The 18090-nt window shown below is 43.2% G+C and overlaps 1 protein-coding gene and 1 long non-coding RNA gene across 8 annotated transcripts in view; one reads left to right on the top strand and one right to left on the bottom strand.

The window, feature by feature from the left end:
* Window positions 1-964: 964 nt before the first annotated feature.
* Window positions 965-17916, bottom strand: LOC111770142 (uncharacterized). Its single transcript, XR_002803127.2, has 3 exons — window positions 17780-17916; window positions 7985-8087; window positions 965-1287 (listed from the first exon to the last, which is right to left on the bottom strand). It is a non-coding gene; the product is annotated as an uncharacterized lncRNA (long non-coding RNA).
* GCNT1 (glucosaminyl (N-acetyl) transferase 1) overlaps window positions 16689-18090 on the top strand; it is a 45949-nt gene continuing 44547 nt past the window's right edge. For 3 of the 7 annotated variants that reach the window (XM_070248083.1, XM_070248085.1, XM_070248084.1), the window contains exons 1-2: window positions 16699-16835; window positions 17598-17762. The gene's annotated coding sequence lies outside the window, so the exon portion shown is untranslated. Of the gene's footprint in view, window positions 16836-17279; window positions 17485-17597; window positions 17905-18090 lie in introns of all 7 variants that reach the window. The other 4 variants (XM_070248082.1, XM_070248087.1, XM_070248081.1 and 1 more) reach the window with 3 other exon arrangements.

The following is an 18090-nucleotide window of genomic DNA, read 5'->3' as shown; positions in this document are numbered from 1 at the left end:
ACTCAAGAGAGCCTTCCCTCCCTCCCCACTGACGCCCTACATGCTCCCTTATGTGCACCCCTTTTGTTAAGGTGATATGTAAACCTTTCTCTCAGGCTTTTCAGAGTTTCCGGTTACACTCCCACATGTTCTTACAAATAAACCTTGTCTTTTCTCCTGTTAATCTAGCTATTCTCAGTTAATCCACAGGCCCCCAACCATTCCCACAACCTAAAATGGTAGAAGGAAAGTTTTCCTCCCCACAGCAGTATAGGAGCCCATGTCTGTACATGCTGGTCAATATTAGGTTTATCAATTAGGTTTATCAATCTTTTTCAACTTTGCCAATCTGATAGGTGAAAATGATTTCCAGATTTAACTTGCATTTCTTAGGTTTTTACTAAAGTTGAGCATCTTTACATATGGGTTTCTTCTTTGTGAATTATCTGATCATGTCTTCTGCTCATTTTTCCCCTGTGGCGTGTCAATATTTATGTGAAAAATCAATTTGTAAAGAATTCATTAAGGAAATTAACTTTTGCTTGTATACTATTGCATATATGTTCTAGTTTGTTAACTTTTCCCTTTGTTTGTATATCTTTTGCTGTGCCCACACTTAGCATTTTAATGTATTAAGTCCTCAGTGCCCATCTGCCTCTGTTTTGTATATGAGATGCTGCCACAGCACACCGTGCCGGCTCCTCTTTCTTTTTCTTTTTCAATTTTAGGACTTATCTATGTGGGCTTATAAACACATTTCAGACTCTATCTGGAATTTGTATGCTTGGGAGTTACACTTTATTTTGTCTGAAACCGGACATTTATTATTGAATTTGCTTTCTCCCTGCGCGTGCTTAGAGAGTGAAACCTTACCCTCATATATCTTCCTCCAGCTCCAGTCAATGTAATTTTTGTTGGTTTTTTAACAAAATGATTCAAAACTAATTTTGTAGCCTTTGTCAAAATAAACAAATCCAGATTTAGGTAAGCAGAGACTTTATTCAAAAGGATTATTGCAAGAAGGAGAGGGGAGCTGCTGCAAAAATGTGGGCAGATATCTGTAACCATTGCTGTCTTTCTGGAGCACAAGGCTCTGGTAAAGTTCAGCGTTGCCAGTTCTCCTTTCGCTCAAGACGGACGAATATTAGTCATTGCTGAATAACTGAGAGGCGATCATAAACCTCCTGAGTGGAGTGAGTCAGGGACTAAAAATCTCTCAAGGACTCTTTTTGGCTTTGTTCCGGCCAAATCAGATGAAACATCTGTTGCGAGCTGGTAGAAAAGGTCAGGCTCTTCAAAGAGGAATGCCTATAATGGAAAAAAAGAAATATTAAGGAGCGGCCCAGTGGTGTAGCAGTTAAGTTCACACGCTCTGCTTTGGTGGCCCAAGATTTGTAGGTTCAGATCCCGGGTGCAGACCTAACACACTGCTTATCAGGCCATGCTGTGGCAGGAGTTCCACATACAAAAGAGAGAAGATGGGCACAGATGTTAGCTCAGGGCCAGTCTTCCTCAAAAAGAAAAAAAAGAAAGAAAGAAAGAGAGAAAAGAAATATTATTATTTAGAAGTCTAAAAGATCTTTTGACTATGCAAGCACTGCTTGTTGAGTTTCTGAAAGGCATCTGAAAGATGTCAGTGCCCTTGGCGATGTTATCCACAGCCTTCGTTGCCTCTCACATAAAGGAATGTATGACCTGAGCATTTCGCCAGACTTCCTAGTGGCCCAGAGGGTGGCTTGTGTGGGGAAGAATGCAGCACACACATGCATGGACTGTGTGGTGATGCGTCCTTCAAGGCAGACTATATCAAGTTGTTGGGCCTCGGTTCCCAGTCCTTCTTCAGATCCCAGAGGAAAAGTTCAGCTACAAGACAACCTGGAGTCCTGATAATCTGGGCAGTCAGGTTTAGTTCCTGGTCAAGAGGGAGGGAGAGAAAACAGAAATACTACTTTAGAGGTTGTAATCGGATGTTGCAGGAAACTGGCAGAACTGAAAATTTGGCAGAGTTGACAGTTTGTGCAGAACCTGATCACCCAGAAGGATGTACTTTGGTGTTGTACTGAAACGCAAAATTTCTCTCTACATTCACGTCCCTTTGAATCAGAGATAACCTTAAAGAAAGATTATTCTTGATCACAAAATAAAGCTGGCCTCACGAAGGTTGACCTGATTATTTATGCAGGAGTAGCAGGAATGTTAATTCGACATACAGGCCTTTTTATGTTTGCTTTGCTAGAATTTTTATAAAGCGTCTCAGGTTGAACTTATATAAACCTCTTAAGGCTAGGAAGCCATGACATTTCCCCTGCAATACCTGTAGATTTGGATAAATCTCTCTCTTCTTAATGTCCCTCAATTATTCTAAGGTTCCTGGGCCTGCCAGGAAGTGAGCTTCCTTACTCGCTTGTGAGGTTGGGCATCCTGTAAGCCAGGTGCCAGGCCTGTTTTCCCAAGAGGGTTTTGTAAGCATTGGCTCCATAATAAAGTCAACATTAGCTTCTTAAAAGCGTCTAGTAAACGAGCATCATTCTCAAATATGACATGGCAGCCAAAGCCTTGTGTTTTTTAACCCATATTTCCAATTATATTCTATTCACAAAGAGGATAAACTCTTAGTGAACCCATGCAAATAACTATATTGCCATGAAAATAAGAATATTCAATGAGATTCTTAATTCTGAAGAGGAAATCAGGGAGAAGAAAGATAAATTTCATTTCTGTTTACAAAAGCACAGTCTACTAAATTGTTATGAGTTACAGACATCTTAAGGGAAAAGAGAAGGGGGGTTCTGTATATCTAGAAAAAATAGAACATTAAAGAATCAACAATATTCCAAACAAAACATAATCGTCCTTCGTCAGCTCTTCATCCAGTCCTCAGTATTCGTGTTCTGACTCATCTTGGTTGGCAGTCTCATGAACAGATCTGCTTCTCCACTAGAGTTCTGGAAATCTTGACTTGCTACTGGTATATTCTCAAAGTTATGTGAGTGATGCCATCAGGATGTGCGTCCCAGGGGTTGGCCCAGTGGCGCAGTGTTTAAGTTCCCACGTTCCACTTCGGCGGCCCAGGGTTTGCTGGTTCAGATCCTGGGTGTGGACATGGCGCCACTTGCAAGCCATGCTGTGGCAGGCATCCCACATATAAAGTAGAGGAAGATGGGTACAGATGTTAGCTCAGGGCCAGTCTTCCTCAGCAGAGAAAGGATGATTGGCAGCAGTTAGCTCAGGGCTAATCTTCCTCAAAAAAAAAAAAAAAAAAAAAAAAGAAGTGTGTGTCCCAGAGCACCTGGTGGGCAGAGTCCTCTTCCATGGGTCTCTGAGACGGTCCTTTCTGAAGACAAAGCATCTGGCCTGTAGCTGCTTTGGAAGCACTTTCAGGGAAGCATCAGAGTAAAACAAAAACTATCCGTAGATGATCAAACGCCCAGTATGGCCGTGGTTAACTTAGTAATGATAATTTTCAAAAGTGAAAGATCTGATGAAAATTCATCCCAAAAATAATGCAAGTAGCAAGAAAATTTGTTTATGTGGCTTGCAGAATGAAGTCAATCCAAAATCAAAATGGCAACAGAAGGTTTTAAAAGCAAACATAGGCGATAACATGATTGTAAAGGACCACAGGTCTTTCAAAGATGAGAAGACTTTGTTTTTTTAAAATAATCAAGAATATGATAAAGTCAACATAAAGCACAGGAAATTATTCTGATAAAACACAGAATCTTTGCCTTCTAAGCAGATTACTCAGAAAAGAAACAAAAACCTCTTATTAAGAACAGACCAATAATCCAAGAAAATTTTGTCATTTTAACAAAGAGAACACTAAATTCTGATTTTATATCAGTATAACTATTTGATACTAAAGCTTAAAAAAATGTTATAAATGAAACTATCAAGCTTTAGCCAGCTTTGACAATGACAAACAAAATTTCCTATCTGAGAACTTTCTACAATTTTCAACATCCCTTCTGTTTTTTCCTATACTTTTCTCTCCCGCATTTGAGAACAACCAGTCATTTTATTTCAGGATAAAATTACTGTCCCTTTCTTAAAAAAATACCTCCTGCATGCCTTGCATACAAGGTTGTCCCGTTCTGGCATTATTTCTCCAAGCAGAGTCTCGCCCACTGTTATGGGCTGAATCGTGTTCTTCTAAAATTCATATGTTGAAGTCCCCTCGTATCTCAGAATATGACTATGTTTAACAATAGTGTCTTCAAAAAGATAATTAAGTTAAACAAGGTCATTAGAGTGGTCCTGAATCTAATATGACTAGCGTCCTCATAAGAAGAGGAGATTAGGACATAGATACAAAGGGAAAGCCATGTGAAGGCAGAGACTGTCATCTGCAAGCCAAGGAGAGAGGTCTCAGAAGAAACTAACCCTGCTGACACCTTGATCTTGAACTTCTAGCCTCTGGAATTGTGAGAAAATAAAATTCTGTTGTTTAAGCCCCCCGGTCTCTAATATTTTGTTACAGTAGCCCTAGCAAACCAATACACTCACAGAGAAGACGAGGGGGATCATAGTGAACTGTCCGGCATAAACCAGCACATTCTAGCAGACTAGCGAACCTTAAGAATATACATCTCATGACTTTTTTTATAATCATTCACTTCCTTATACAACTACTTAATGTGGCAAAAATGAACACGTGCCTTAACAGATCAAAATAGACTTAGCCTCTCTGTACCATAAAAATAAGAGGCAAAAACCTCAAGTTTACATAAACTTAAAATTATGTTCCAGGATTCTATCTTACTTAGAAATGATCTAGGTAATTAGTGAATATCCGTTAGTTAATTTAAATTAGCACAAGTCTAAGGTTTTAAGATACCTAAAAGATCTTGGAGACTATCTTCAAGCTGACACATTACTAAACATAATTATTGTTGAAATTATTGTCAGAATAATGATTCCACTTGGTTAAACACAAATTTACATTTTTTAAAATAACTGTAAACATGTCGTAGCTGTAAATTAGCATATTGATCAGTAAACCCCTATAAGTTTAGGAAGAACATACTCAAATAGAATAAAAATGTATGCTTGTTTTATAGTTAATGCTGATAACTCAGAAGACAGCTGTTTCATTAAACCAACAACATTAGACTAATTTCATTAGCCAAAGATTTATCTAAATTATGTGAACCTGAATTTTAAAAACACGTGGGATAGTTTCTGTAAGAATACTTTACAAAGTACTAGAAATTCAATATCTTTAATTTATGGGAATTTTAAGAATATTTAATTTATATAAGCGCTTATCTCAAGTCAATCAGAATCGAGGACCTTTTATAATCTACTTGGGTAATACCATTGAGAGGTAAGACAATATTACATATATGATACATATACACATATATGGATACATATAACACATATACATAAGTATATAGACAGGAACAACTAGACAGTTTATAACTTTAATTTTAAAGATTTTATTTTTCCTTTTTCTCCCAAAGCCCCCTGGTACATAGTTGTGTATTTTTAGTTGTGGGTCCTTCTAGTTGTGGCACGTGGGATGCCACCTCAGCACGGCTTGATGAGCGGAGCCATGTCCGCACCCAGGATTCAACCTGGTGAAACCCTGGGCTGCTGAAGCAGAACGTGAGAACTTAACCACTTGGCCATGGGCCGGCCCCTGTAACTTTAATTTTAAAATTTCAGTCTCTATATAGTATCATGTCATCTGTAAATAGTGACAGTTTTACTTCTTCATTTCCAATTTGGATAGCTTTTATTTCTTCTTCTTGCCTAATTTCTATGGCTAGGACTTCCAATACTATGTTGAATAAAAGTGACAAGAGTGGGCCTCCTTGTCTTGTTCCTGATCTTAGAGGAGAAGCTTTCGGCTTTTCACCATTGAATATGATGTTAGCTGTGGGCTTGTCATATATGGCCTTTATTACATTGAGGTACATTTCTTCTATATCCATTTTGTTGAGAGTTTTTATCATAAATTGATGTGGAATTTCTCAAATGCTTTTTCTGCATCTATTGAGATGATCACATGATTTTCATCCTTTGTTTTGTTAATGTGGTGTATCATGTTGATTGACTTGCAGATGCCAAACTGTCCTTACATCCCTGAAAGAAATTCTACTTGATCATGGTATATGATCTTTTTCATGTATTGTTGGATTTAGTTTGCTAATTTTTGTTGAGGATTTTTGTATCTATGTTCATCACGGATATTGGCCTATAAGTTCCCTTTTTTGTAGTGTCTTTGTCTGGTTTTGGTATCAGGGTAATGCTGGCCTTGTAAAATGAGTTTGGAAGCATTCTTTCTTCTCCAATAAAATTTAAACTCATTGGCTCATATAAAAGTGCCACCTCTCTTGGGGCTGGCCCAGTGGTGCAGTGGTTAAGTGTACACATTCCACTTTGGAGGCCCGGGGTACATGGGTTCTGATCCCAGGTGCGGACATGGCACCACTTGGCAAGCCATGCTGTGGTAGGCGTCCCACATAGAAAGTAGAGGAAGATGGGCACAGATGTTAGCTCAGCGCCAGTTTTCCTCAGCAAAAAGAGGAGGATTGTTGGCAGATGTTAGCTCAGGGCTAATCTTCCCCGCCCTCCACCCCCAAAAAGTGTTAGCTCTCATCCTTTTCGTTTTTACCAGGATTGTGTTTCTGACAAATGGTTACTGCTCAATATGAGGCCTAAGCATCTTCACCAGTATTTGTGGAGCAGACCCTTAGGATTTTCTCTTCCCTGTAATGTAATCTTATGAAGTCTGTGGACTAAATTTCAGGCAAGGGACTGAGGAAAGACCAAGTGGCCATCTGTGTGTCTCTAAAGCCTATATGAGTAGATAAAATATCCAGTCAGTCTCCAATGACCTTTTTCAGGCTCAAGTGGTTGCTGTTGGGGTCCCCAAGCCCTTCAAGAGCCCCTGAAGGGGGGAGGGTGTATTATAAGGTCGGAAATTTCATGTGCTGACTTAACATCTTTGTCACAGGGCCCCAAAGGCCTAACTGTCAGTTTTGCTGTTCTTGCGAGATATGCGCCCACGCAGAGGGAATGGTTCCACACTCAGCTAGTTCCCATAGCAGCCAGATGAGATTCACCCCTCTTTATCCTCAACCTAAGGAGTTTCACCTCCTTGACAGCCCATAAAGTTATTTAAACAAGCCATCACACTCTCATGGGTGCCCAGGGTCACCCATCCCTTGTGCTATAAAACCTGCTTCCCACAGCCCCTGCTGATTGACTGCGCTCTTGAGTGTAACCCCCATGTGGCCCTGAATGGTGTGCAGGGTCCTCCTCCCTCAGGCTGTGAGTCCAGGTAGCTAATGAACTGCTCTCAATCTCATCTGTCTAGTATCAGTGCAGTGTGTTTGGCCATCTCGTACTATTTAGGGTGGGGGATCCGTCCTTCACCAGTGGAGTGAAGAGGAGGCGAGCAGAACAGAGGGGGCCTAAATCTTGAGTGACTGTGCCTTGAGGGGCTGGAGTGGGTAGGGAAGGGTCTGACGGGGATGGGGGTGGGGGAGGTAGGAGGGGTGTTGAAGGGAAACAGATCAAAGGATTCAAGGCAGCCAAAGAGAAGGGTAAGGTGATAAAAAGAAGGAGTGGGGATGATGGGAAGGGAAGAGCGTCAGATGAACCACCCTGGGGAGATGCCAAGTTTCCCAAAGAGACCTTTGAAGTTCTAAATTGCCTTTAGTAAGTTTCACCAATTCTTGGAGATATTAAACTGAATTAGTGCCATAATGGCATGCAGTCAGTGGGAGAAGAGGCGAGAGCATTCCTGATAGAGTAAGAGTTACTTGCGAGATTAGCTGACAGTTAACCCAAAGAAAGAAACTTCAAAGGAGCCGAGAAAGTGTTCCATGTGATGAATTCCCCTGCACAATCTCTTGGTGGGGAACTGAGGAACGGCAGAGGAGGCCTCCCAGCAGGGCCAGAGAAAGGATCTCGGCTGGAGAGAACTAAAGTAACTCTTGACTCTGCTTCACAGACAAGACATCCAGAGCACTGGCTCAAACACTGAACTCACCAAAGGATCCTCAAGTCACCGAATATGGCTCCCCTCCCTGGGTGGGGATGGTGGGGGTCCGTAGGTGAGGTCCAATCTTGAGCTGAATCACAGCACCAGAAAACTGCCAAATAAAACCCAAACCTGGACTCAGGTAAAGGAGAGATTATTCAAAAGGATTATCGCAATTAGGGGAAGGGGCTTATGGCCCTAGGGGGAGAGAGCTTCAATTGTAATATCTGACCTTTTGAAAGGCCAGGCAGGAAGGGCTTTTCTTTTTCTTTTTTTTATTTTTTTTTTTTTGAGGAAGATTAGCCCTGAGCTAACTACTGCTCATCCTCCTCTTTTTGCTGAGGAAGACTGGCCCTGAGTTAACATCCGTGCCCATCTTCCTCTACTTTATACATGGGACGCCTACCACAGCATGGCTTGCCAAGCGGTGTCATGTCCGCACCAGGGATCCGAACCGCTGAACCCCAGGCCTCTGAGAATGGGAAAGTGCGAACTTAACCGCTGTGTCACGGGCCAGCCCAGGAAGGGCTTTTCCTTTATAGGAAAGAGTCAACAAGGCTACAAAGAACTGTTATCAGGGAGTGGCATGAGTGGGTGGCTGATAGGACCATCAATCAGGAAAAGTTTTCTTTGAGGTCAGCTGGGAAGGGACTTCTTAGAAGGGCCATTAAGGGTTTATTATGCATCTCAGTGCTGGCTTAGGCTGAAGGTGGGTGAAGGTCAAAGGCCTGGGGAGGGCACTGTGATAAAGTTTTGTTTTTTTTTTTAAAAGAAATGCTATGGTCCCAGTTTTTTGTTTTTGTTTTTTTTCCTTTTTCTCCCCAAAGACCCCCAGTACATAGTTGTATATTCTTCATTGTGGGTCCTTCTAGTTGTGGCATGTGGGATGCTGCCTAAGCGTGGCTCAATGAGCAGTGCCATGTCCGCGCCCAGGATTCGAACCAACGAAACACTGGGGCAGCGGAGCGCGCGAACTTAACCGCTCGGCCACGGGGCCAGCCCCTGTGATAAAGTTTGAGCAAGTCCAGTGAGCAGGCGTTTTGTGTGTAATGGTCAGTGGAGTCAAATAGCCAGCTAATCATTTATGAGACAAACAAGGCAGCTTGGAGGGTCTGTGTCTGGCCTTGTCTAGATAAACAAGGGTACTCTCTGTGAGTCTTAGCTAAGTCATTTGGGGAAAGGTGGTGGTTCTTTGCAGGAAGCTGTTTCCTGGAACACAAAGGTGTGGTGTGGGAGTGTCTTTAACCATCACTGACTTCTGAGAGCACGTGGTCAACAAGGTCAAGTTCAACACTGTCCCCTTATTTGAGCTGTACTTTTGACCACGGTTTTATTATGATATTTAAAGAATGTATAAGTGTATTAATTATCGCTATAACAGTGGTATTTGTCAGCACCTCCCTGCATCTATAAATGTTAGGACAGTGGATATTTGTAATCATGAGATCACTCCTTGTGCTGGTTACTAAGGTATATCTTGCAGCTCAAACCCATCCTTGCACACTCTGCTCAGTGATGCTGTGGTTGTGACAGAGCAGACCACGTTTCCTGTAAGGAGGTGCCAACAGTGGGCACTTGAGAAGACTGGAAGGCTGGAGGAGGGACGAGGGACCTGCTCCTTGATATTTACTTGCTGTCCCCGCCAGTGTCACTAAGAGATGGTTCTTTTCCCTGGAGGCAGCATTTAGTTCCAATTTCTAGTGTTTAATCCACCCTCTCACATCCAGCCTCAGCATTTACCATCAGAAATAGCACCATCACTGGGCACTGCTGTCCTTGGAGGTCTGAGTCCCCGCCCCCAGCTGTTGGTTTCTGGTATCCACTACTTCTCTCTCCACCTCTCGCCATGGCAGCTGCTTCCTGCAGTTTCTTCCTGCAGTTTCTTTCTCTCTGTTACCGCAACATTTCCTTTTTGACTTATCGACCCTCCATTCCGTTTAACCAAGTCCTTAAATTCTCTTTAAAAGTAACTGCTGTGCAAAAACGGTTCTAAGAGGGAAGTTTATAGCAATACAGACCTTGTTCAAAAAACAAGAAAAATTTCAAAATAAACAATCTAACAGTGCACCTGAAGGAATTGGAAATGGAAGAAGAAAGCCCAAAATCAGTAGAAGGAAGGAAATAATAAAAATCAGAGCAGAAATAAGTGAAATAGACACTAAAAAAGCAACAGAAAAAAAAATCAATGAAACCAAGAGCTGGTTCTTTGAAAAGACAGACAAAATTGAAAAACCTTTAGCTAGACTCACCAAGAAAAAAAGAGAGGAGGTTCAATTAAATAAAATCAGAAATGAAAGAGGAGACGCCGGCCCCATGTCTGAGTAGTAAAGTTCACACCGTCTGCTTCAGCAGCCCAGGGTTTTGCTGGTTCAGATCCTGGGCACAGACATAGTACCGTTCATCAAGCCATGCTGAGGCAGCATCCCACATGCCACCACTAGAAGGACCCACAATTAAAAATACACAACTATGTACCAGGGGGCTTTGGGAGAAAAAGGAAAAATAAAGTCCTTTTTTTTGGGGGGGGGGGGAGGAGATTAGCCCTGAGCTAACTACTGCCAATCCTCCCCTTTTTGCTGAGGAAGACTGGCCCTGAGCTAACATCTGTGCCCATCTTCCTCTACTTTATACATGGGACACCTACCACAGCATGGCTTTTGCCAAGCAGTGCCATGTCTCTAAAAAACAAAATCTTTAAAAAAAAAATAAACAGAGAATGTGAACAGACCAATCACCAATAAGGAGATCACAACAGTAATAAAAAACCTCCCAAAAGATAAAAGTCCAGGACCAGACAGCTTTCCTAGTGATTTCTACCAGACATTTAAAGAAGACTTAGTACCTATCCTTCTCAAACTTTTCCAAAAAATTGAAGAGGAGGGGAACCTTCCTAACTCATTCTACAAAGCCAACATTACCCTGATACCAAAACCAGACGAGGACAACACTAAAAAAGAAAACTATAGGCCAATATCCCTGATGGACATTGATGTAAAAATTCTCAACGAAACATTAGCAAATTGAATACAACAATACATTAAAAAGATCACACACCATGATCAAGTGAGATTTATTCCAGGGATGCAGGGATGGTTCAATATCCACAAATCAATCAACAGGATACACCACATTAACAAAATGAAGAATAAAAATCACATGATCATCTCAATAGATGCAGAGAAAGCATTTGACAAGATACAGCATCCATTTATGATTTAAAAACTCTGAATAAAATGGGTATAGAAGGAAAGTACCTCAACATAATAAAGGCCATATATGACAAAGCCACAGCTAATATCATTCTCAGTGGAGAAAAACTGAAAGCTATCCCTCTAAGAACAGGAACCAGATGAGGATGCCCACTGTCTCCACTCTTATTTAACATAGTGTTGGAAGTCCTAGCCAGAGCAATCAGGCAAGAAAAAGAAATAAAAGGGATCCAGATCAGAAAGGAAGAAGTGAAACTGTCACTATTTGCATATGACATGATTTTATATACAGAAAACCCTAAAGAATCCACCAAAGAACTTTTAGAAATAATAAATGAACATGGTCAAGCCACAGGACACAAAATCAACACACAAAAATCAGTTGCATTTCTATACACTAACAACAAAGCAGCAGAAAGAGAAATTAAGAATATAATTGCGGGGCTGGCCCCGTGGCCGAGTGGTTAAGTTCTCACGCTCCGCTGCAGGCGGCCCAGTGTTTCGTTGGTTCGAATCCTGGGCGCGGACATGGCACTGCTCATCAAACCACACTGAGGCAGCGTCCCACATGCCACAACTAGAAGGACCCACAACGAATAATATACAACTACATACCAGGGGGCTTTGGGGAGAAAAAGGAAAAAAAATAAAATCTTAAAAAAAAAAAAAGAATATAATTGCACTTACAATTGCAAAAAAGAATAAAATACCTAGGGATAAACTTAACCAAAGAGGTGAAAGATCTGTACACAGAAAACTATAAAATACTGCTGAAAGAAATTGAAGAAAACACAAAGAAATGGAAAGATAGTATGTGCTCTTGGATCAGAAGAATTAACACAGTTAAAATGTCCGTACTTCCTGAAGCAATCTACAGATTCAGTGTAATCGCTATCAAAGTTCCAACAACATTTTTGACAGAAATAGAACAAAGAATCATAAAATTTATATGGAATAATGTAAGACACTGAATAGCCAAAGGAACCCTGAGAAAAAAGACTAAAGCTGGAGGTATCACACTCCCTGATTCCAAAACATACTACAAAGCCATAGTAAGCAAAACAGCGTGGTATTGGCACAAAAACAGACACACAGATCAATGGAACAGAATCAAGAGCCAAGAAATAAACCCATATAGCTATGGACAGCTAATTTTCGACAAGGGAGCCAAGAGCATACAATGGAGAAAGGAAAGTCTCTTCAATAAATGGTGTTGGAAAAACTGGACAGCCACATGCAAAAGAATGAAAGCAGACCATTATCTTACACCATGCACAAAAATTAGCTCAAAATGGATTAAAGCTTGAATGTAAGACCTGAAACCATGAAACTTCTAGAAGAAAACATAGGCAGTTCGCTCTTCAACACTGGTCTTTCAGCATATTTCCAAGTACCATGTCTGACCAGGCAAGGGAAACAAAGGAAAAACTAAACAAATTGGGCTACATCAAACTAAAAAGCTTCTGCACAGCAAAGGAAACCATCAACAAAACAAAACGAAAAGAGAACCTAACAATTGGGAGAAGATATTTGCAAACCATATATCAGATAAGAGGTTAATATCAAAAATATATAAAGAACTCATACATCTCAACAACAAAAAAACTAACAACCCAATTAAAAAACAGGCAAAAGATCTGAACAGAGATTTCTCCAAAGAAGATATACAGGTAGACAACAGGTGCATAAAAAGATGCTCAACATCACTAATTATTAGGGAAATGCAAATCAAAACTACAATGAGATATCATCTCATTTCCATCAGAATGACTGTAATTAACAAGACAGGAAACAACAAATATTGGAGAGGATGTGGAGAGAAGGGAGCCCCCATACACTGCTGGTGGGACTGCAAACTCGTGCAGCCACTATGGAAAACAGTATGGAGATTCCTCAGAAAATTAAGAATAGAACTACCATATAATCCAGCTATTCCACTGCCGTGTATCCATCCAAAGAACATGAAAACAGAAATGCATAAAGATACGCACACTCCTATGTTCATTGCAGCCTTAGTCACAATAGCCAAGACTTGGAAGTAATTTAGGTGCCCAATAAGGGACAAATGGATAAAGAAGATGTGCCATATATATATACAACAGAATACTACTCAGGCATAAGAAACAAAACTCTGGCTGGTCTGTGCCCGAGTAGTCAAGTTCACGTGCTCTGCTTTGGTGGCCCAGGGTACACAGGTTCAGATACTGGATGGACCTAGCACTCTCATCAAGCCATGCTGGGGCAGCATCCCATATAGAAGAACTAGAAGAACATACAACTGGGATGTACGACTATGTACTGGGGGTGGGCTCTAGGGAGAAAAGAAAAAAGATTGGCAACAGATGTTAGCTCAGGGCCAATCTTCCTCACCAGAATGAAAAAAAAAACCAAACGATGAAATCTGGCCATTTGTCACAACATGGATGGACCTTGAGGGCATTATGCTAAGTGAAGTAAGTCAGAGGGAGAAAGTCAAATACTGTATGATCTCACTCATAAATAGAAGATAAAAACAACAACAAACAATCACATAGAGACAGAGATGGGATTGGTGGTTGCCAAAGGGGAAGCCGGGAGGGAGGAGGGCCAAAGGGGTGACAGGGCACAGGTGTGTGGTGATGGATTGTAGTTAGTCTTTGGGTGGTGAACAGGATGTAATCTATACAGGAATTTAAATATGATGATGTACACCAGAAATTTACATAATGTTATAAACCAATGTTAACACAATTTTAAAAAAGTAACTGCTGTATCTATTTTCGTGTTTTTTTCTTCTTCTCCCCAAAGCCCCCCAGTCCATAGTTGTATATTCTAGTTGTAGGTCCCTCTGGTTGTGCTATGTGGGACTCCACCTCAGCATGGCTTGATGAGCAGTACCATGTCTGCGCCCAGGATCTGAATTGGCAAAACCCGGGGCCACCGAAGCAGAGCGTATGAACTTAACCACTCGGCCACGGGGCGGCCTCTGTATTTTATGACTGGCCTCTGACTGATACACCCCTGAGAGATCCAGAAACACCTTCTGAACTACTCATGTAGATTTATGATGGGTATATATTATTGCGGTAATTAAAAATAAGCAGGTTACATTTATGGGATACATGCAGTATCCAACTGACAAAAAAGATACATTCTAAAAGTTAATTTATAAGTCTATTGTTTGGATCTTGAAATTAATTTTCCTATGAAAACAATATTACACATTGAAGTTAGACAATCGGATCAATCCATCAATGCTCATAATATGTCTGAAGAACAATATTGTACAGATTGTGTTAGGGAACAGAATTAGCAGTGCTTTGGCAAGATACATTCAAAGTTCCAACTACCGCATTAGTAACAAATTTTATTCACACTTTTATTTGTCTATTTTTACTTTAAAAAATTTTAATAATATTATTTGAATCAATATATCCAAAATAGTATTTCAGTATATAATCAATATTTAAAAATAAATTAAATGAGATATTTAAAGCTGTTTTTTCATACTAAAACTTCAAAATCGAGTGTGTATTTCACATTTACCACACCTTTCAATGCAGTGTAGACACATTTCACTGGCTCAGTAGCTACAGTAGAGATACAGCTGCAGAGGATGTGCCAAAGACTAGGATTGCTGGGTCATAAAATACACACATTTTCTTTTCTTTTTTTAAAGATACAAATGCTTAATGATATGAACAGGTAACTCAAAAGCAAGCAAATTTGATCACTCCTTTGGCAATTAAAAAGAATATTCTGGTAGGCATACTGAGTATTGACAATTAAAAACAAACTTAACATATTCTTGACATAAGCCCAGTAAGAAAAAACTGGTCCAGTGAGGATGGAGCAAACATGTTTAGCCTCGTGGAAAGAAGTCACAGGCTTAGCTTCAAACATCGAATTGATAAAATTTATGAATTTAATTTCATAATGCATTATGAGGGTTTTCACAGCCTATTTGCCTTCACGATGCTTTACTTAAGGAATTTAAAGGTATCATTTTGTCCCTTAGTAAAAAGGGTAGTCTGGATTAGCAATAGATGGAGAAAACAAATTGCAATTGCTGTTTTTCTAGTTCTGACCAGAATGCAGATTCTGTGTATACCTGCAGGAGATATTTTGGGTTCATACTTGTGTTTCCATAATAAAAATATAAACCACAGTTTAAAAGGAGCTCGTGTTCCTCTTGTTCTAGGTCTTGCACATGATGCATTATAAGAAGATTACTTTCCTAAATCAAATTAAAGCAAGATTGTCATTGGAGGAGGAATCTCCTTGGGGAAGAGGCAAGATTTACCCTCCCCCAGGAATCTTTCATTAACTCCTCTGCCATCGTCACTACAGCTCGCCCGCATGGTGACTTCACCCAGTAACACTCCGGCACAAGGGTGGGGAGGGGACAGAAGAGTCCAGAGCAATCCTTCCAGAATATCCCAAAGCCTAGAAGAGAGAAGGCCAGGTCTGCACGAAGGGGAAAGGTGGGTTAACATGAATCCAGCATGCCATGTGGCGTGGCTAATTCATGCTTCACTTACAGGGCACTGTCATCCTCTGCTCCGTGTGGACATGTCTAAGCAAGCACCCCCGGGGTATCTAACCTCCTCAGCTCCAAAGCCCAAGAGGGTGAACCTCAGAGACTCAGCGGTTCCCTCCAAGCCAGCCCAGCCCTGCTCAGCGTTCACGAGTGTCTCCCAAGAGCGATGACCTCCTTTTGTTAGAATGATGGACACCAGGCAAGCCTGCTGTTACGGGGAAACCCACGTACTCACAGGGTCTCAGCTTTACCCTCCAGCCCCAGCAGGACACGGCGGGCGGGGAAGTGAGTGGGCATACAGTTAGTGCCTTCCTTTACTTCAATACATGGTGTCGGGTGAATAAATGAAATGTAGATGAATAAGAACCTGTTCCGCTTTCCGGGAGCTAAAAATCCAGCGGAAGACACATCCACAATATTCTTCTTGCTACCAAGGAGACAGTATCAACTTTTATAATCGACACAGGGCTACGTGCTGTAAGGGCGGGAGACAAGTGTTTTCAGCTTTGCACAGCGCCGTGGATTGTTCCACGATTTAATCTTAGTTTTTATGTGAAAATACAGATGAATGTAATGAGGTTTTAAATGCTAAATTTAGTAAGCAAGGCACATCAGGGAAAAAAAAAAACACATGGTCATCTCTAAACTTTACATGATATAAACCTTGGCATTAAATTATTTTCTTTTTCTGGCATAAAATATTTTCATATTTAAAATCAGAAAAGGCAGCACTTCTCGCGCTTCCTGCCTCCCAGGAAGGGGACACACAATTTTGACAAGGACCCCACTCGCGCCCAGCCCTTAGCGGTTCGGGGAGCGAAGAACCCGGGCGAGCCTGAGGGAGCGCACGGACGCCAGCGCTCCACGTGGACCGCGGAACCGCCCAGAGGGCGCGCTGACCTCGGCCCGCAGCCTTGCGCCGGGGCCGCCTGGTGGATGCGGGCGAGGCGGGGATGCGGGGGGCGGGCCCTGGAGGGGCGGGCCCAGGGGCGTGGCGCGCGGGCGGGCGGCCCCCTGACCAGAGGCTCGGTCTCCGAGCGCGGCACAGCGCAGCTCCCGGCCCTCGCGCGGCGGTTGTGGGGCGGCCTGGCGCGGCTCCCTCCTGCGCCCCAGGGCCGGACGCCGGCTGCAGGTAACCAGCTCCCCACGGCCCCCTGCTCGGCCGCCCGCCGGCCGGGGAGGGATGGGCGGGAGGACCGAGGGAGCCGGCTCCCTCCCGGGGCCCCTCTGCCCGAGCGGGGTGGGATCCGCCGGGGAAGAGGCCGCGCAGCCGGGGCAGGAGAGAGAGGACGCGCGGTGGGGATCCGCGGCGAGCGCGTGCGCCCGGGGCCGGGGATGGCGCAGGGCGCCCTCCCTAGACTCCGCTCTTCCCTCGGACCAGTGGAGTCAGGGGCCAGGTCTCTGGTGCCCAGTGTCACCTGGAAGCCACTTCTTCTGGCCTCTTTTCCCCTGGTCCGCGTAGCGAGTAGGAGCTTAGAAATCGGAGGAGTTGCTGCGGGCGTGGGTAGGCGGAGAGCGATCAGTCGCTCACTGCCATCCCTTGGGTGCCAGCGGCTTTAACTTCGTTTAATCCCAGCCATCGCCCTGCGAGGAGGCATTATTACCCCCATTTTACTGATAAAGAAGCCGACACCAGGACGATAAGAGACTCGCCCTGGGGCAAACCACTGGACAGGAGACGCCAGTCCGGGGGCCCGAAGCCCTCGCGCTTCCCCCTGGCTCCCGGCTCCCCCATCCTTCACGCGCGCGTCTGGGAAACTCGCGCGGCGGAGTGGAACCAGGTGATCGTTCCTACACGTGTTCCCGTCCCCTCCTAGGTTTCTTTTTTGTTTTCTTGTTTTGTTTTGTTAGCACCCACTTTCTGATTCAGACTCTTCCAATTTTGGGTTATCAGCCTTTCGAAGTGGAAGCGGCTCTGGCTCGCAGCTTCTCCCCTGGCGGCGCTTTCTCTCTGCGCAGCGCAGACACGGGCGCCCTCGCCTGCCCCGCGCTCCTCGTCGTTCGCGGTGGATGAGGTCGCCTGCAGATCCGGCCGCGCCCGGGCACTGCCCAGGTGGAGGTAAGCTTTGTACTCACCTGGCAGCCTTCGCACCCTTGCTTGCTTGCTTTCTGGAAGGAAGAGAGCCTTCATTGTACAAACAGTAAGACAAGAGGCGAATGGGAGGATGTACGGTGTTCAGAGAGAGCGGTGGTGCCATGAGGTGAGAACGGCCACAGCTTTTTGCGGCCTGAATTGGGCGCGCGGTAGGTGAGGCCCGCGGGCGGGGCTCGTCCCCTCCTCTGGGTATTCTGCCCCCTGTCAGACCTGTTCTGAGAGGCAGGTTGGTTATAATACAGGGAGGAGGAGGGAGAATGGTTTTTAAAGATCAGTGTAAATTCCCTGATCG

This window comes from Equus caballus, chromosome 23, assembly GCF_041296265.1.
Source record: "Equus caballus isolate H_3958 breed thoroughbred chromosome 23, TB-T2T, whole genome shotgun sequence".
NCBI classification, from domain to species: Eukaryota; Metazoa; Chordata; class Mammalia; order Perissodactyla; family Equidae; genus Equus; species Equus caballus.
The sequence above is the reverse complement of the archived record's forward strand: the minus strand, read 5'-3'. Positions and strand labels throughout refer to the sequence as shown.